General features: G+C 43.7%; 1 protein-coding gene across 1 annotated transcript in view; it reads right to left on the bottom strand.

The window, feature by feature from the left end:
• Positions 1-21,245, bottom strand: part of LOC137534660 (gastrula zinc finger protein XlCGF53.1-like) — a 48,055-nt gene that overhangs the window by 20,524 nt on the left and 6,286 nt on the right. The window contains exon 2 of the mRNA XM_068256273.1: positions 3,447-3,668. The gene's annotated coding sequence lies outside the window, so the exon portion shown is untranslated. The remainder of the gene's footprint in view (positions 1-3,446; positions 3,669-21,245) is intronic.

Raw genomic sequence — 21,245 nt, 5'->3', positions numbered from 1 at the left:
AACTGCATATGCAGCCAGGTGTCTCCCCCCTCCACTACAATCAACCAAAATAATAGCAGATGAAACGCAAACTTACCTTCAGACCATAAGACGTAATGACACAGTCGGTCAGCTGGGTATATAGTGGTGTACACCAGTGATCAACAGGTTTCTAGATAAATATATACACATATGGGGAGGGACCCAGCACATATTAGCCGTTATAGGTCGGTCTCACCTTCGTACACACACACACACACACACACACACGCACACACGTCATATCATGAAAACAAGTATTTGTAAATCCATATTCATACGTTTAATAATAACAGTATATCTAAAATGCCCAGGATCAGGAGGCAAGATGATGTGCATAGCAAATAAATGAACAGCGCTACTTAAAACAGATAAGTGCCTACCTGCAAGAGAGAGTGCAAGCCCCACTTGTGGGATAAAATACACACTGAGCATACACATGACCTGTCTACCACTGGAGGATGTTGGTTTCCTGTAACAGCTTGCATGCAACTTGTTAAGTACTAGTCCCTCCCACTGCGGAGAAGTCATCCCCCTATGGGATAGCAGTAGGAGAACAGAGGCGCTACACCTGCTATTGCTGAAATTCTGTCTTGTCCCCCTGTGGTGCGAGAAAAGGACTTGGATGGTCTGAAATGGAGACTCACGCGGATTTTCGCAATGCCAATGAGAGGCTGAGGAATATGTATCGTCCTTGGAAAGCTGCGGAGGTTACCATGGCAGCAAGTGAGGGGATGGCCTCCAACCCAGCAATAAATGCATAAATATCGGAGTTCCGCCCGGCCCATACGTCATACACTCTGATGAAGTCCGCGGTGGGCGGACGCAACGCATCAGTGGGCGGGGCTTAACCTGCGCTGTGACCTGCACGCTCCCTAAACACTGAAGCTCCCAGCTGGAAGGACTTCCGCAATAGGATTTGCACACCACCACTCCCCGCGGCTGGGTAGAGAGGTGGAGAAGTGAACACTTTATCAGTACGGAAATCCGGGGAACTGGACTGAAGCCTGTCGGGACTGGTGAGATACTGGCCGGGCAGGCCTAATCAGATGAAGTGACTGTGCCAGTGTTTGAACGTCCTTGCTTAGCTGGAGGAATGGGCTCTATCTACAGCCTGGCTGCCTCTGTCTCCCCGCTCTGAGATACATCGGGTTGGTACCGGTACCAGGGTGGAAGGGATGAATGTGGTATGCTTGGCTGTGTGAGTGAGGAGCGCTCCGCAGGTCCTTGGTTTTAATTGTTTTTAGGGCGGATTTATGCGGTATTTATGCAATTTTGATACAATAAAGGCTTATTTCAATTAGTATCCCCTGGGTAGTCACAAATTATTATTTCTTATATTGTCCCCATGTTTATTGCCTGATGAAGCGGGCTGGGCCTGCGAAACGCGTTGCACTGTTTTGGGGTACTAGTTAATAAATGTGATTGCTACTATTCAGACAGTCTTTCGTGTCTGCTTTATGGAGGCAAGTCCACCGCTTCCTCCCAGCAAATTTTAAAGTTTTTATCCGCTTTTATCCTACTGGCGCCTCTGTTCTCCTACTGCTCTACCGTGTCCACCCCTGGTGGATGGGTGATCTACCCCTTTTCTGATCTACAGATAGGAACTTCTTATCCCCGAGTGAGGACAGGTCTAATCTCCTCACCTGCCTATACAGTGGTTGCCTTTGTGGTAACCCACGTTTGTGAGTATAATTTTCTCAAGATAACCTTTACTTCATTTATGCTTAACATACTACACTATATTGGGCTCTCGGTTTCTCTACACTTTATCCCCCTATGGGAGGGGACCTAACACTAACTAAATTCTAACCTATGCAAGGTGATGGACATGCCTCAAGTGACGGGAAATAGGGGCTGTGCCAAGTGGAGGGCTCACTGGCCACCCAAAGGGCCTATTTATCTTTCCCTCCCTCTATTCATAGTGGCGGAGGCTCCCTCCTTCTGTAGCGGCGAGCAGGAGAGACGGCACTTATTCACCAGCTCCATGAGTTCCAGCGGTGACGTCACTGTCCAGCAGCGCAACCACTGTATCCATGGTTACAGTGCTTCACTCTGCCTATAGGCGCTGTAAACATGGAGGGGGCGTTGCTGAATATTGACATCAGATTGACAGCTGTGGAAGGCATGTAGATGGTGAGTAAGCACCCTGTAATGAGGGTTTTTTTCAGTTGCTACTGTGGTATAAAGTTGTCTGGTGATGTGCGCTCATTCCAAATGTGATGGGGGAGGAGGGCGCATCCTCACAAGTTTGTTCCAAGTAGCAAAAAGTGTCTAACTTTCCACGATTAGGGCATAAACAACACAGTTTTTTTTCAGTATCATATTTTTGGGCATATAAAACACTGCGTCTTATATGCCCAAAAATATGATACTGAAAAAAACCTGTTGTTTATGCCATAATCATGGACAGTTAGACATGACTAACTGATTTCTCCCTACAAAATTTTGAGAAATAGTCCCTGCGTCTTATATGCTGAATACAGGGAATCCCTAACCTATGAAAACCTCCACCCCCATGTGTCATACATTAGTCTTTCGCAAATGAAATGAAATAACCAAGCCTCTGCCAGGCACCAATCTTTTTACCGGGACTGCGTGGAAAAGTCAGCAGCAGAGTATTTGCCTGATGAGCGGATGCAGGGCCAGTGCTAGACTTTTTGCCGCCTGAGGCAAACTTGTGAAAATGCCGCCGCTGTCCCCCCCCCCCCCTATAGGTATGTAGTATCATTGCCCCCAGTATAGGTAGCCTGGATGGGGGAGCAGCGGGCACAGCAGTGGGGAGGGGGGTCAGGGCTCCCCCTTCAGCTAATTGCGCAGCATTTCTATGTGTCAGGCAGCGAGCAGGGAAAGGAATGACTCTGACCTGCTTCTGTTCCAGGCGCTGCGCTCCACCACTTGTGCCACTTCCTGCTATGGTGTCCACTGTACTACGGAAGTACAGTGTGCGGCATTGCAGGAAGTGACATGGTGGAACGCAGCGCCTGGAACGGAAGAAGGTGAGTAGTTGCTTCCCTCACTGTCTGACACAAATAGAAATGCTGCGCAATTAGCTGGATGGGGAGCGCAGACGGGGGAACCACAGGTGAGGGAGGGGGGTCTGACCCCCCCCCTGCTGTCCCGGTTGCTCCCCCTTCCTGGTTGCTACCCCCTCCAGCTCGGTGGTTCCCCCCTCACCCAGGGCCATGCGGGCGCCGCCCCCACACTTCTGCCATCTGAAGAAGCTGCCTCAATCTGTCACATGGGCGGGATGGTGACACTGTCTGTTCTCATAGGCTTTTATTCCGTACATACACCAAGCCATTTTGACTAAAATACAGTTAATTAAAACTCTTCATTCCATTTTCTACAATGCATTCAATTGACAATGAACATGCGTGCACTTAAAGTGTACAAGAGACGATATCAACTTAATGTTTTATACATACCTGGGTCTTCCTCCAGCCCCATCCGCACGGATCGATGCGCAGGCAAAGAGACACAGGGAGCACACTGTGCATGCTCAGACTGCGCGCGACTGGCTGAATGTACGCGACATGGTACCGGGGCTGGAGAAGGCTGAGGACGGCGGCATTGGAGCGATCCGTGCGCATGGGGCTGGAGGAAGCCCCAGGTAGAGTAATATTCATCTCGTTTCTTTTAAAGAGACACTGAAGCGAAAAAAAATGATGATATTATGATTTGTATGTGTAGCACAGCTAAGAAATAAAACATTAAGATCAGATACATCAGTGTAATTGTTTCCAGTACAGGAAGAGTTGAGAAACTCCGGATGTTATGTGAACTGTTTACTTTTTCTCTGCTAGAGGAGAGGTCATTACTTCACAGACTGCTCTGAAAGAATCATTTTGAATGCTGAGTGTTGTGTAATCTGCACATATTATAGAGTGATGCAATGTTAGAAAAAAACACTATATACCTGAAAATAAAAGTATGAGAATATTTTCTTTGCTGCTAATCTAGTAATTATTCATAGTACACAACCAATTCATTATATCATATATTTTTTTCGCTTCAGGGTCTCTTTAAAGAGACTCAGAGACTAATAAAATAATAGATTTATACATACCTGGAGCTTCCTCCAGCCCCATCCACATGGATCGCTCCTACGCCGCCATCCTCAGGTGTCTCTATCTCCGGTATCGGGTCCTGTCACTTTAGCCAGTCAACGCAAGTGCAGTGCACTTCCTCTGTACTGCACAGGCGCATGCGTAAGGCAGGCGCCAGAGAGACAGAGGGAGTCAATGCGCATGCGGAAAACTGGACGCATCTGGCCGAATTTACGAGACCCGTTACCGGCGATAGAGACGGCTGAGGACGGCGGCGTGGGAGCGATCCACGCGGATGGGGCTGGAGGAAGCCCTAGGTATATATAACTATTATTTTTAATCGTCTCTGAGTCTCTTTAAGAATGATGTCAATATATAATAACCAGAACTCCTACCCATCTGTGTAGCAAACTACTTTGCATGCCTTGTATGTGACGTGCAGTAAACCCTGATCGCACTCCCATGTCCAGAATCATTATGCACATTGTCACTTGATAGAGAAAATGAATGTGATTACACATAATGCTGTAAACCAATGGCTTACAAGGGGAGGAGGAGTGATGCATGGAACAGTGTAAACACAATTGCCAACAACCAAGATGGATTGTGGACTTCAGGGCAGCATAGCAGATCAGCTCACAAGGACATCAATGGAGTTGACCAAGTAATTGAGGGGGGGGGGGGGGTTAAAATGGAAGCATACACTTTATCTTATATTCCCCCGAACGATCTTACTGTACTTTTATTCCTGGATGATATCAATGTAGCAAATTTATTTAACCTATTTTAGCACAATAAAAAAGGTATAAATAAAAAACAGAACTTTATTGTTCTATCAAAATGAAAAAAAATGGAACTTAAAACATAATATGTAATATCAATTCTAAAAATATTAGATTACAATAGCACTTTGTGTTTGATGCTATACAAATATTGTAAATGAGGTGGAATAGAAAGGCCCATCTATCCATTCCAGTGTACAGACCATTTTTTCTAAATAACAAAAATTAATTTTTTTTTGTTTTTTGTAAGTGACAATAAGTGATTTAGAATACCAAATCAAAAAACGTAAACACAAAATAGGGTAGCAGGAAAAAAGACAAACAGAGCTTAATGGAATTATCGTTAATATGGCGAAAAAAGCAGAAAAAATGGAGCCGTGAAAAATTGTGTTAATAACATTAGAACATTATAGTTTTTGAGGTAGTTATTTTAGAAGTTTACAACGTTATAGTTTTTGTCATATTATTTCGTTAATAAGTACAGATTTTATATTTTCAAAGGTATTATCGTTAATATATGTAAAAGAGTGTTTCTGCAGAGGGAGTGGTTAGGGTTAGGCACCACCAGGGGGATTGGTTAGGGCTAGGCACCACCTAGGCGGCGGTTAGTTTTAGGCAACACCAGGGAGGTGGTTAGGGTTAGGCACCACTGGGGGGGGATGGTTAGTGTTAGGAGCAGGGCTGTGGAGTCGGTACAAAAATCCACCGACTCAGACTCCTCAGTTTAGGATTCCACCGACTCCGACTCCTCTAATTTGCATATTACAATCTTGTTGATTGAAAGTATGTAACATAAAATTCATCTCTTAACTGCCAACGCTTAGGAATTTTAAAAGACAACTGAAGTGAGAAGGATTTGTAGACATACATATGCCATATTTATTCCCTTTAGTCATAGACTAAAACTAGTCCTTGGTAAGAGTACTTGTAAAAGGTACAGACCGGAACAAAGAACATCTATCAGGCCCTAGGCAATGTAAGTGTGGGTACATGTAAGAGTGATGTGCATGTACTCTGCAGGAGACTGAGGCAAATCTTCCTCTATTACAGTAGGGTATTGTACCGTGTTAGCCATCAGTAAAAGCAAGAAGTTTTAAATCAGGATGCTTATCTTAGCTAACGACCTCTATGGTCTGTTTGAATTAAGGCATCTTAATGACATGTATTTATGCTTGAAAAAAATATCTGTTTTCCCTTTTGATGTTGCATGTATAAAGCTGTCTGTACCACCAGCCTGCAAACTAAAAGAATATAAGCCCGACGAAGGCTGCAAGGCCGAAAGCTTGCTTGTTTTTATTCATTTTTAGTTAGCCAATAAATGGTATCATCCTGATTTAAAACTTCTTGCTTCCTCTATTACACATCTAAACATGGATCAGGCCCTAGGCAATGTGACTGTGGGTACATGTAAGAGTGATGTGCAGGTACTCTGCAGGAGAATGAGGCGATTCCTCCTCTATTACACATTCTTCATGCACAATCTGAACCAGGTTTAAGGGTGATAGACAACACCTCTGTGTTCAATGTGCACAACATTCTCAGTGGATTCTCTGCAGCTCTGTGGGGAGTGCATATGTAGAGTATAGTACTACTGTGTAACAAAGTAAACCTGAGACAGATGAAATTAAAGTTTTATACATACCCGGGGCTTCCTCCATCCCCCTTCAGGCTAATCAGTCCCTCGCTGTCCACCTCCTCCGCCACCTGGGTCTTCTGCTATGGGTCCAGGTACTTGAGCCAGTCTGGCGTAGTGCGCATACACACTCCGCCGCTGGGAGCGTACGACACCTGCGCAGCACTATTGCGCAGGTGCAGAATGCTCCTGGCTGTGGGAGCAGCACGTGGCCGGAATGCGCTGACTGGCTGAATTACCGGGACTCATAGCAGAAGATCCAGGTGGCGGAGGAGGACAGCGAGACATTCGGATAGTTGCTTAGCTTGATTAGTTGATTAGCCTGAAGGGGGCTGGAGGAAGCCCCAGGTATGTATAACACTTTTATTTTCATCCGTCTCAGGTACCGTTTAATTCGTAGTCACCAAACCAAATTTTAACAACATATCAAATTATTTGGTTTTATGAGCAAAGAGAGTGCATACATTTACATAAATTAGCATCAACGCAGAATTATTTCCATCTCATTGACCATCTCTATTAGTGACACGGCTACACATCAGGCTTTATTCTTACAGCATAGATGTTATTTAGTATATATAAGAGATTCATGTGTACACATCATATATACAGTACAGTCACAATCAGATATGTATATCTGACTTTAAAGAGAATCCGAGGCGAGGTTCTAACAATGAAATCCCCATACAGAGAGGCTAAGTCTGCTTATAGAGCCCAGCCTCTGTTGCTATTTAGATTCCCCCTAACTTCCCCGTGCGCTCAGCGAGACCCCATAATTCACAGCCGCGCTGTGCGGCTGTGTTTACATTTGTAACGTCAGTCTCCTCTCTCCCCCGCCTCCTGCAGAGCTCCGGTCCCCGCCCACGTCCCTTCCCTCCAATCAGCGTGGAGGGAAGGGACGTGGGCAAGGACTGGAGCAATGCAGGAGGCGGGGGAGAGCGGAGACTGGCATTACAAAGGTAAACACAGCCGCTCAGTGTCGGCAGCACGGCTGTGAATTATGGGGTCTCGCTGAGCGCAGGGTGGGCTTAGGGGGAATCTAAATAGCAACAGAGGCTGAGCTCTATAAGCAGACCCAGCCTCTGTATGGGGATTTTATTGTTAGAACCCCGCCTCGGGTTCTCTTTAAAAATATGGAGACTGCTTTATTGAAGCAGCACAAGTAACTAATTTTGATTGGTTTATTTCAGTTTTGTGGACTAAGCAGAGTTATTACTGTATACCGTGATGTGAAAAACTATTTGCCCCCTTCCTGATTTCTTATTCTTTGACATGTTTGTCACACTTAGGCTGCATTTCCACTTGTGCGGTGCGGAATCGCCGGGAAATCACCGCAGACAAAATCACATGCGGGTGTGATTTTGCATGCGTTTTTTCCCGCGATTTCGCATAGGGTAGTAGGTGGGCGATTTTAACCATGTCACTGCCTGTGTAAATTAACATTACCTCCTATGTGAAATCGCAAGCGAAATCGCGGGGAAAAACGCATGCCAAAACCGCATGCGATTTCCCTATTAGATACATTGTATGCGATTCGCTTAGCGGTGAGCGGGGAGCAAATTCTGACGGCTCTGCCGTGCAGATTTTCCCCGCACACAAAAACGCTCCGCACAACGCACAAGTGGAAACAGGCCCATCCACTTGTATTGGCTGTGCGAATCCGCATGCGGACAACGCATGCGGATTCGCTATAGTGGAAATGAGCCCTTAAATGTTTCTGCTCATCAAAAACCGTTAACTATTAGTCAAAGATAACATAATTGAACACAAAATGCAGTTTTAAATGATGGTTTTTATTATTTAGTGAGGAAAAAAACTCCAAATCTACATGGCCCTGTGTGAAAAAGCGGTTGTCCCCCTTGTTAAAAAATAACTTAACTGTGGTTTATCACACCTGAGTTCAATTTCCGCACACTGCCAGACACAAATTTTATGTGAATATATTATGTAATATGTGGAGGATCATTGATCCCCTGTTCCCTGGGGGGATTGAACGACATACTCACTAACGTGGGTTGTGTTCATGAGGAAACCCCTGGGCGATATTTATTGCCATTATGTTTTTGCATTTGTTTCTGCCATCTATATAGTTCTATGGTTAAGGTTGTATTTACAAGCTTGAGGCTTGTTTTGATATATGATACTGTTATGGAGAATGGGACTTCTTACCAGTGGCTGTCCCCGATGCTCTTGTCTCCCTGGTGGGGTCTGGGGGCTGTGGTATCTGGTCTTGCCCGCCCCCGTCGGCGGCGGTCCGGGCGTGGGGGCGGGGCCTGGCGGACGCGTCGGGATGGCTGCTTTTGCGCTTTCTCAGGGTGTCTGCCTGCTCCGCCCTACCGCCCGGCGGTTGTTCGGGCGGGGGGGCGTGGCTGTGCTGACGTATCGGGTGTGTTGCATCATGCCGCCCCGCTGTGTCGGCTGGCCTCGCCTTCCCGCCCGCCATTGGCCACAGATGGGGGCGGGCGTGGCTTGTGCCGCGCTCTCCGCCCGTTGGGGGGAATAAATTGGAGACAGCACAGGGAACTGACGTATCTCCAGAGGAAGCCGGAAGTCCGGCGAAACCGGTCGAGGGTATGCATGTGCTGCGTCCCGACCTGAAGCACTCCTTCACCGTGGACCTGCCTGGCCATCGGCCTCCATCAAGGCATCCGCCCTAGGCGATCCACAGGGCTGTCATCCCAATCAGTCCTTCTTGGACACCAGCGTTTGCCAGACCTCTACCACAGCATCAGGAGACGTAAGCAGCCCTATGGGCATCAATGGTGGGAGACTCTCTACGCCACAAGCAGGGACACTGGTACATGTGATACATTAATGCTGGCTACCCGGATGCTTATGCTACACTGAGCCAATGCTGTTTTCATCATTTTTGAGCTTTGCTTGAGCTGACTGCTGTCATTATACTGTGTGTGCTTCATCGCATGGCTTGCTGCTTTGCAGGACTGTCTGGAAAAATGTTCTCTGCTACTATTGCTGATCAACTGCTAAGTCTCTTTGGTCTGTTGCAATTGCTGGACTGTGTCCATTCCCTCTGAAATTGTATACACCTGTGAAACGTGTGGAATCAATATCTACCAAGATCAAGTGTGCTTTTTATGGATCATACTGCCTGTTGATGAACTGCGCATAGCTTTGTGGTCCATTATATATATATATATATTTTTTTTATCCTGAGCTCAGGTGGACGCTTCATACTGGCTGCTAGCAGCAGAACAACATATGCATATGATTTTTGATACTTTTTTCTGCAGTTTTGTGGGGTATGGTGGGCTGATAGGGAGTGGATGTGGGGGCGGGGCGGTCCACTAGGTGGGGAGGTGGGCAGTCGGGACGGTTGCACATTTTTAATGCGAATTATATTTGATTAATAAAGATTTTGTACAGATTTATTCTAAATAAGCTTGCTGGTTGATTTATTCGGATCATACCCACTTAAATATATCTCGCAATGTTTGGTGTATGAGTTCAATTTCTGTAGTCACCCCCAGGCCTGATTACTGCCACACCTGTTTCAATCAAGAAATCACTTAAATAGGAGCTATCTGACATAGAGAAGTAGACCAAAAGCACCTCAAAAGCTAGACATCATGCCAAGATCCAAAGAAATTCAGGAACAAATGAGAACAAAAGTAATTGAGATCTATCAGTCTGGTAAAGGTTATAAAGCCATTTCTAAAGCTTTGGGACTCCAGCGAACACATCCATTATCCACAAATGGCAAAAACATGGAACAGTGATGAACCTTCCCAGGAGTGGCCGGCCGACCAAAATTACCCCAAGAGTGCAGAGAAAACTCATCCGAGAGGCCACAAAAGACCCCAGGACAACATCTAAAGAACTGCAGGCCTCACTTGCCTCAATTAAGGTCAGTGTTCACGACTCGACCATAAGAAACAGACTGGGCAAAAACGGTCTGCATGGCAGATATCCAAGGCGCAAACCACTTTTAAGCAAAAAGAACATTAAGGCTCGTCTCAGTTTTGCTAAAAAAAAATCTCAATCATTGCCAAGACTTTTGGGAAAATACCTTGTGGACCGACGAGACAAAAGTTGAACTTTTTGGAAGGTGCGTGTTCCGTTACATCTGGCGTAGAAGTAACACAGCATTTCAGCAAAAGAACATCACACCAACAGTAAAATATGGTGGTGGTAGTGTGATGGTCTGGGGTTGTTTTGCTGCTTCAGGACCTGGAAGGCTTGTTATGATAGATGGAACCATGAATTCTACTGTCTACCAAAAAATCCTGAAGAATATCTGGCCATCTGTTTGTCAACTCGAGCTGAAGCGATCTTGGGTGCTGCAGCAGGACAATGACCCAAAACGCACCAGCAAATCCACTTCTGAATGGCTGAAGAAAAACAAAATGAAGACTTTGGAGTGGCCTAGTCAAAGTCCTATTGAGATGTTGTGGCATGACCTTAAAAAGTCCTATTGAGATGTTGTGGCATGACCTTAAAAAGGCGGTTCATGCTACAAAACCCTGAAATAAGCTGAATTACAACAATTCTGCAAAGATGAGTGAGCCAAAATTCCTCCAGAGCGCTGTAAAAGACTTGTTGCAAGTTATCGCAAACGCTTGATTGCAGTTATTGCTGCTAAGGGTGGCCCAACCAGTTATTAGGTTCAGGGGGCAATTTCTTTTTCACACAGAGCCATGTAGGTTTTGAGGTTTTTTTCTCACTAAATAATAAAAAACAATTTAAAACTGCATTTTGTGTTCAATTATGTTATCTTTGACTAATAGTTAACGTTTTTTGATGAGCAGAAACATTTAAGTGTGACAAACATGCAAAAGAATAAGAAATCAGGAAGGGGGCAAATTGTTTTTCACATCACTGTATATAAATTATTTATGATGACTATCATCTGAGAAATAAAACATTTTATCATATTTGATTGATTAATTGAAATTAATTAGGAGTTGGTGCATTTTTTCCCGACTCCAGGCACCCAAATTGCTCCGACTGCGACTCCACAGCCCTGGTTAGGAGCCACTAGGGGAGTGGTTAGTTTTAGGCCCCACCAGGGGAGGGTTCTGTGTGAGGGTAGGGTTGGGTTAAGCAGTATTGACGAAAAACGCAACAACATTTACCGTTAATATTTATTCATTATTATATCTCGTTTGGTTTTTTTTTGCAACAGTAAATATCGTTAATAAAACTTGACAATGATGGTTCTCGTTATCAAATTTCGTTAATACCTGGCACCAAATTCGTTAATCAGACGGCCCTTTTTTCATGGCGCCCTTTTTTCATGCACGCCAAAATAGTCTAGAAGGTCAGGAGCAATTGCCTTGTATGTTACATTATGCTCCATGTCACTCCAATCCTTCTTCCTTTCCAAGTTTGGAAAGAGAAAGTATGGTGGTCAATTGAAGCAAAAAGTGACACAAAAAGAACAACTACCAACTGCGTCCAATTGTTCATGTACTGAACAGTGGCGGTATCCAATTTTAATATGCTGTAAATCACTATTATGACATTTCAAAAATAAAAAGTAAGCAAAATGACCTAAAAATATGTATTGATAAAATAACATTCAGTACTCCTTCCCCAAGTACAATAATCAATTATATAAAATAATAGCAAAACACTTTGAACAGAAATATGTATACTAATAATTATAAATATTTATTTTCCGATAATAAAATTCACATAAATTTGAACATTTTTAGAAACCATTTAAACTGGGGCGTTTTTACGCTTTTTTTTTTTTTTTTGCCACTCCAGGCAAGAAGTCCTGTGCCCGATTCCCCCAATTCCCAAAAAAAAGTGAAAGATCCCCCCTACACAATAGAGAATATAAACCATGTGCCCATGTGCCATATAGGGTTGATGCATAATACATGGAGTCCCTGAGATACAAACAACCCGCCGATCCTGTTGTATTTCGTTGCACCCCCCCCCCCCCCCCCCCACCTGCACTAGCCCAGATCAGTGTGTAAATGCAGAGTATAGTACAGCCGAAGCTGTGCTGTCACCCAGAGATGGATTGAGATGTCATGGGGCCCTAGGCAAGGTAGTAGATTCGGGGTACCTTTTGTGGTGACTTTGGTAAGCTGAAGTGAAAAAGGGTCAAAGAAGGTGACAGGTGGGTCCCTTGTCAACCGCTAGGCTCCAAGCACCTGCCTAGGTTGCATGGTGGATGATGGGGAGGTTAGAGCTCAGCTCTGCTGCACTATACTCTACCTTTACACACTGGACTGCTGGGGTAGCGCAGGAGAGAGGGGGACAGAGGGAAGCACAAAGTGGGGCAGAAGGAGGCGACACAGAAGGATGCACACAGAACTGGATCACTCACCAGACAAGTTAGGCAGGTGCCTAGAGCCTGGAGAGATTCTAGGGGCCTGGTTTATGCTACCCCAATAAATCTTGACAAAAAAAGTTGTTGTTTGCCTATGGCACCATTTCACTTAAAGCGGATCCGAGATGAAAAAGTAACTATAACAAGTAACTTGTCTATATATCTTATCTAAAGTTTAGATAGTTTACACAGCAAATCTATCCGCAAACAGCTTTAATAGAAAATGATTATTTCTTCCTGTGATACTATGACAGCAGCCATGTTGCTTGTAAACATTACACAGAGGCAGGCTTATCTGTATCTTGATCACTAAACCTGTGAAAAAAACCTAATCCCCCCTCCTCCCTTCTCCCCTCTGCCTCTAAAATTAATGGCTAGTAACACCTCCTCCTCCTCCTGCCCAGACTGAGCTCCCATGAGCCCTTGCTACTGTCAAGGCTCTCTGAAAACCTGTGGGCATGGTTTATTTAGTTTATAGGGAATTAGAGTATGAAAACAAAAACAAAAAAGTATTTGGCTTGAGGAATGCCCTGTAAACTATATCAAAGGAACACAATTATGCAATGAGTAAAAGTTCACCTCGGATCCACTTTAAATCAATCTCTGGGTGCACATAGTGCAGAGGTGGCACAGGGGGGCTGAAGGTGGCACAAGGAGACACAAGGAGGCACAGGAGAACAGAGGGACAACCAGAGGGGCAGAGGTGGACTGAAGGTGGCACAAGAAGAGAGAAGGAAGTACAAACACCAGTGGGGACGTTGCTTTGTTAAGGAGGCATCTTAGTTCCGCAGGGTGAACTTAGTTCAGGTGCAGGGCTTATTCAAAGGTGGCACTCCAGGTAGTGGCCTGTAATGTCTATGCCTAAAAATGTATCTACATTCTTGCTCAATATTTCAGCCTTATCTGGTCTTGGTCGTTTGGAAATGTTAGATGGATAATCTGTAGACTTGGAGACCAAAGATGAAGTGACTGTTCCTTCACAAAGTTTTAGTATTTCAATTAAGATGTCATGAAGATAGTCAAATTTGCGTTCTTCGTACACTTGTCTTGCAAACCAGTCTTTGCTTCCTTTAGGTGCTACAAACTTGACTCGTTTTGACCCAAGATCTCCACAGACACGAGCTTTTTTTTTCACAATGGCTTGCTTTCTGTTAACATTGAAGTTGTTTGCCAGGACAGCAAGTATGGTTCGGGCATGCATACTGTCAATTCCGAAATGGTTCCTTTTGGTTCTGTTTTTAAGAACATTGCTGTTAAATACCTCTAATGGTCCTGTACGACAGGACCAAGTCAGATGTTTCAAATCGGCAAGAATGTCCTTGTTATCGACAATACTGTTCAGTTTTTCATACACAGGTGTACCAACATGCAGCCAATTCGTGTTTTCAACAACATCATCTGTCAGTGGAGAATGAGCACATCTCTGTATTATTCCATCCTCTACCCATTCATGTTCGTTGATCACGTGATGCATCACTCCCAACCAGCTTTTTCGCAATCTCTCCTCGTCGTTCTGGCAACTTGTTACACACCACCAGAAATGGTTCTGGATTTTAGTCACCCAGTCTCTCAAAGGTTCGTAGGCTTTTTTCTTGCTTGCCTCATGTAGCTTTTCGGCAATACTTTTAGCAAAATGCCAGACATCAAACTGATGGTTGATATTTGGAAAGTCCTCCCGCATTCTTTTTCTAATGCCAACATGACGGTCAGTAGCAAAGTGCACAATCTTTAATTTGTTTTCAACAGCCCGCGTCATGCACTTCTGAAATCCAACCTTCTCCATAGCGGCAGATGAACTGCATTGAGATATTTGTACCATTTCAAAGTCAATGATTTTGTTTGACAAAAGGTCCTTTAAGGTGTACACACAATATTTGGCATTATGTCCTGGACTGTCGCGCTGTCCGTCTCCGCCGATTACTAGTGGTCGTTCAGTAATTTCCTGTAGAATAGTCTGTTTTTCCTTTTCCCATGCCTTGTGAATTGCTGGGAAAATAAATGTTCTTTGGTAACGATTAAATGTGTAGTCAGTGATATGTTTTAAACCTAAAACATCAAATAAATGGGCAATTTTTTTAAAATTCGACCCAGAACAAACTATCGCTGCAGCCAATAATATATTTCCTGCAAAATGTTGTTTAATTTTTGGCTGTGAATCAAAAATCTTAAAACGATGGCCGTCCTCGCATACACCACGCACCACAATAGCAGAGCCCTGCAATTGCTTGTTGATTTGAATTACTTTTTTTTGACAAATGTGGGATTTTTGACATTTCACTTTTAAAAGCAATTCATCTAGGCATGACTCAAAGACCAAAAATTTGCGCATTTTGCTATACTTTGGTAAAGGATCATGTTCGGGATCTGAGGATCCTGGTGCCATTTCCTCCACCGTTTCAGTGAATGAACACTTTTCTGAGTCCGTATCAGTGATGTCTCCAGGATCAAATTCCTCCTCACTTGATGAAGGCTTTGAAAATGTGCTGGTGCGTGTATCAAAAAAAACATAGTCCGCATGTTTTCTTTTTTTTCGAGACCTTTTGTCAGTACAACGAACGTCATCCACTGTTTGTAACTGAATATCCATCTCTGTTTTGATTGCACCGATAGCAGGGAATGTAATTATAGGACTTTCTGGAATGGCCGTACCCAAACATCGTGCACCTTGTGTCATGCTTGAGATGTCCTTTAAAGGTGTAAAAAAGTTTAGGGGATAAGGTTGTTTAGCAAAACTTGTGTGTGTTGAACCACGGTGTAGTGAGTGATTGACCAATTCTTCCATTTCAGTCTGTGTCCCAGCATCTGCAAAAGTCTTGGGGGTACATTCTGTCTTCGAATGAGTACATTTTTTACATGTATGGGTAGGTTTCGGTCTTTTTTTTCCACTTGAAAGTACCCATGCCTCATCTATAATAATATTGTCTGGATTATTGGTGAAAATAGTTGGGTTTGCATCCTTCTTTAATATTTTTTTGGGACCTTTATATTCATAACTTTCAGTGGTAAAGTGTGTTGAACAAATTCTAAAAAGATCAATGGCTTTTCCTTTCATAATTTTATCCACAACGCCATCCAGATCCGTGAAAGTTTGACCAGTAGTCTGTAGCCATCGACGAATGACTTCGGGGTATCTAGGAAAACCATGTAACATAATTCCTTTTTGAGACGAGGGTTGTCCTGTTTCATTAGGACATCCCTTTATTATACATCTCGGCATCTTAGATGAATCAATGAAACTAGAAAAAAAAAAAAAGGAAATGAATAGTAAATAAATACAGGTAGTCCCCAACTTACGAACACACAACTTTAGAACATCTGGCCGTTACAAATGGCCCGATCATATAGCGATGACATCTTTTCCACGTGGGGTGAAGTTTGAAGGACCAAATTCAAACTTGCCCCGAGTTCCCCCGCTGGACTTACCTCCGAACCAAGTCCAATGCTGTCCATCCTCTCTGCACCACCTACCGACTTTCGTGCAAGGAATGCTTCCTGTATGTCACATGACATACAGAAAACAGTACAGTACACTAGAGGGAGCAAGAGGCAGAGTGGCTAGATGGACATTGCTAGACTGGGTCTGACAGGTGAGTCCAGGGAGGGAAAAATGAGGGACAGGGGGACAAATATGTATGGGGGGGACAAACAGAGGCACAGTGGGGACAGAGAGGCACAGGGGTGGCAAACAAAGGCAAGGGTGAGAAACACACAGATGGGGAGGCAAACATAGGCAGAGATGGGGAGACAAACTGAGGGACAGCGGGGACAAACAAAGAAAGAGAGGGTGGAGGACAAACAGAGACACAGATGGGGGGACAAACAGACACGGGGGGGACAAACTAGCTCAGGTGGGGGATGGTGGTGCATACTAGCACAGGGGCAACAAGCAGGCACTTAGGGGGAACAAAGGCACTGAATGGGACAAACAGGCACAAAGGGAGACAGAGAGGCTCAGAGGGGGGGACACTGGAGGCAAAGAGGACAGAGACGGAACAGCTTTCAGACTTAAAGAGGAACTGTTGCGAAAATCTTAAAACAAAACACATACAAATAAGAAATACATTCCTCCCAGAGTAAAATGAGCCATAAATCACTTCTCTCCTAGTCCATTTTTCCATAGGGGATTCTTAGCACGGCCTTTATTCTTTATAAAGACATTCCCTGAAAAAGATTTATACAAATATGCTGGACAACCTCCCTGCTCACCATACACTTTTTTTTGGGCAGTTGGATGGAGCAACTGCCATTCACTAAGTGCTTTTAAAAATAAAAAAATCCCTGAAAACCTATGAGAAAATGGGCTAGTCCAAAATCGCTGTGCATGTCTTGGGCTATTTTGCTGGGGGATTTCTTGGTGGGGGGGGATTTATTTTTATGATTTGTACACTGTGTGTCCTATTTCTTGACAAAGCTCTTTTTATAGAGTGAAACTAGACCTAGTTGAATGACACCTGCACTGTAATTATTGTAAATATATCACCCAATAGCTACCTCAGCTTTATACCTTCTGTGAAGGCATGTTATGGCCAATTGCTACTATGTAGGAGTATGTAGGAGTATGTAGGAGTGATGGGAATCTTGTATGATTCACTGCAGATACACTAACCATACTCTTAACCTCCTTGCCGGTTATCCCGAGCTCAGCTCGGGGTAACCTGCGTAGGAGGAAAATTTTAAAAATTTTTTTTTTCATTGCACACAGCTAGCACTTTGCTAGCTGCGTGCATATCTCGATCGCCCTCGCCGCCGATTCGCCGCTACCCTCCCCTTCAGACCCCTTGCGCAGCCTGGCCAATCAGTGCCAGGCAGCGCTGAGGGGTGGATCGGAATTCCCTCTGACGTCCATGACGTCGGTGACGTCATCCCGCCCCGTCGCCATGGCGACGGGGGAAGCCGAGCAGGAAATCCCGTTCTGAACGGGATTTCCTGCTTGCAAAGATCGCCAGCGGCGATCAAAGTACGTAGGGGGATGCTGCTTGTCAGCGGCTAACATGTAGCTAGCTACATGAATTTAAACAAAAAAAAAAAAAAACGACAAGGGGTTAAATGCCAGATGCCTGCACTTGCATTAGTACCCTGCTGTGATGTGAACAGCTACACCCCAGTACTTGTTGACTGATTTTCAGCTGCCTGGGGGGGTTCAGCAAAGACCTCTCATTACACTAGCGGTGTGCTTTTTAGATCTATCAATCTATCTACAGTATCTATCTATCTATCTATCTATCTATCTATCTATCTATCTATCTATCTATCTATCTACAGTATATCTATCTATCTATCTATCTACAGTATATCTATCTATCTATCTACAGTATATCTATCTATCTACAGTATATCTATCTATCTACAGTATATCTATCTATCTACAGTATCTATCTATCTACAGTATCTATCTATCTATCTATCTATCTATCTATCTATCTATCATGACAAAGGTGAGACCGACCTATAATGGCTAATATGTGCTGGGTCCCTCCCCATATGTGTATACATATTTATCTAGAAACCTGTTGATCACTGGTGTACACCACTATATACCCAGCTGACCGACAAAGTGACCTACCTACGTCACTATCTTTGTACATATAGGTCAGGTCCCCTATTGGGACATAGTTTGTAGTTATTACCTGTACTCCTATTTGGATTGTTTGTGCTAGTCCAATGACAGATTTCTACTTCTTATAGTAAATGACAGCAAGATAGGAGAAAAGTAATTTAGGGCTCTGGGAGAAATGTACTTCTTATTTGTATATGTCTTGTGTTTTGCATATGATTTTCGCGACAGTTCCTCTTTAAAAACGTATTCTGGTTAACAAGGAACCTACAGTCTCTATCTCGTTCGTTAACCGGGGACTGCCAGTATTCAAATTAATAGAAATATAAAATAAAATCTTCCCTATAATGCTACTCACTTCCAGTAAGTGTTAATATCAAGCTATCCATGTAGCCTAATTGCAACACATGTGATACACAATCCCTCTAAAGGTGGCCACACACCATACATTTTTTTAAATATATTTTCAATTCAAGAACCACAATAAATTATTCTGATTGATGGTAGCATTCGAAAAACATGACCGATTTACCACAAACGTGTTTAATTTTTTATGAAAAAAAAATAAAATTGAAAACTGAGTAAATGCCTTGGTTGTATATATATTAATAAACTATCAATCTACCACACACCATTCAATTTTCATTAAAAATCATCAGAAAAATCCACCACTCCCAATCAACTTAGATTGAAAAAAAAAATTAAATTCTGATTCTGGATTTCTTGCTTGAATTTAAAAAAAAAATCGTCGGTGAAATTCGATCATTTTTATTAATTTGACGTAATATCGGATCGTTTTATTGAATCTTCTGTGGCCACCGTTTGATTAGTTTTCGACTGAGAATGTTAATATATTGCAACCAGATTTAAACATACCATTTAAATTGGACATACATCTAGTAATGATGTAAGTCAATCCATCTTTCAAATAGAAAACTTTATCAATTCTGAGGAAAAGCAGTGATGAAACCAGTGGCGCATCTGCAGGAGTGCAGGCATGGCTCATGCCATAAGTGCCACATGACCAAGGGCGCCATGCATGCACCCAAAGCAGTTGAACAGATTTGCGGTGGCATTGTTCATATGCTGCCGGTGCAAGTAGCAAAGGCACTGAATCTTCTGTCTTGACCCAGGCCTTACTCCTCCAAATCTACCTTGCTGGCTGCCCACCATCCTTCAGGCCTCAATATTATCGTGGCTTCCGGCATGAAGGAGGAAGTACGCGGTAGGGAGTCTTGCAACGCATCCCATAGGCCGCATGCAAGACGTTTGAGATGCAGAGAAGCCGACTGAATTCTGGTTAAGTAATGGTAAAATACATGAGGGTGCTTTGTCTCTGGTACAAGTTAATTTCATTATTATGAATGGACATGGCCCCTGATCGGGGTCATGTCCATTCCTTCCAGGCACTGCGATTGGCTTGCAATCACCCACACATAAATGCAGATGGTTACGAGTGGCAAGTGGGCGTGCACCCACTGCAGTAAAGCCTCATTTCCATTGGCAGTTGAACTGTGTGCTCAGCAAGCAGTTGTAAGGCAGCAGTGAGCAGTTATTAGGCAGCAGCAAGCAGTTGCGAGAGTTTGATAGGCATTTCACTGCCTATCAACTGCCCGTGGAAAAGAGGCCTAACACTGGACTAGGTATGCGTCTAGTTAGACTTGAAGAACCTCTATCTGGACGTCCAGATAGACTTATGTGGTTAAACACTACCAGTTGCCTGGCAGCCCTGCTGATCTATTTGGTTGCAGTAGTGTCTGACTAATACCTGAAGCAAGCATGCAGCTAAACTTGCCAGATCTGAGTGATGGCCGATGGCTTTGCTCTCCCTACTCGCCCCACCTCCCCCCCCCCCGCCCATTGCGTGATGTCACATCTGAGCCATTCCGTCATCCAAGCCCCCCTCCTCCATTACAACTATGGATAATCAATGATATGAAAATACTTCTGAGAATATGCACATTTTTATGCAAATATAAGCAGCTTGAAAATGGACCAATCAAGTGTCACCCAGGTTTAACTTGATTGATCGATTTTCAAGCTGCATATTTATGCATACAAATTTTACATACATTTGCATGAACTCAGAAGTATTTGCATATCATTGATCATCCCTAATTACAACAAAACATCCATCAGATGACATCCATCTACCGTGTATACGGCCTTAACAGAGAAGATATATCCCCTCCTGTCAGGACAGGTTCACTTTCCAGTATGAGCAGTTCAATGTTCTTAGTAAACAATCAACTAATATTAGCAAACAATCAACTAATAGGAGCAAATTTGGATTTCAAAGTATTTGTAATTTTGGATTAAGTAGCCGTCTATTACCTGATCAGCAGTTCCTGAATCAGATGAGGCCCTGAAAAGTTTCCCTACAGCTTCCCCCAAAATGTCAGTGCCTGTGGGACCTAATATTTGTATATAAGTCAAGATTCATGATCAGTTCATAGGAGTGTGATGCAGGGCCGCCTACAGGGCGTCACTGGCATGACTGGAGGAAGGGGCCCCAGTGGTTCTAGGGCCTGAAAAAAAAAAAAGAGCCTCACCCTCGGGCCCCATCAGTTAAAAAAAAAAAAAAGGGCCAACGACACCACTAGAAAATTCTACAGACTATATACAGTGGGTTGCAAAAGTATTCTGCCCCCTTGAAGTTTTCCACATTTTGTCACATTACTGCCAAAAACATGCATCGATTTTATTGGAATTCCATGTGAAAGATCAATACATAGTGGTGTACACGTGAGAAGTGGATCGAAAATCATACATCATTCCATTTTTTAAAAATCAATAACTGCAAAGTGAGGTGTGCGTAATTATTCGGCCCCCTGAGTCAATACTTTGTAGAACCACCTTTTGCTGCAATTACAGCTGCCAGTCTTTTAGGGTATGTCTCTACCAG

The sequence above is a fragment of the Hyperolius riggenbachi genome, chromosome 10, assembly GCF_040937935.1.
Source record: "Hyperolius riggenbachi isolate aHypRig1 chromosome 10, aHypRig1.pri, whole genome shotgun sequence".
NCBI classification, from domain to species: Eukaryota; Metazoa; Chordata; class Amphibia; order Anura; family Hyperoliidae; genus Hyperolius; species Hyperolius riggenbachi.
This window is presented reverse-complemented; position numbering and strand designations above follow the sequence as displayed.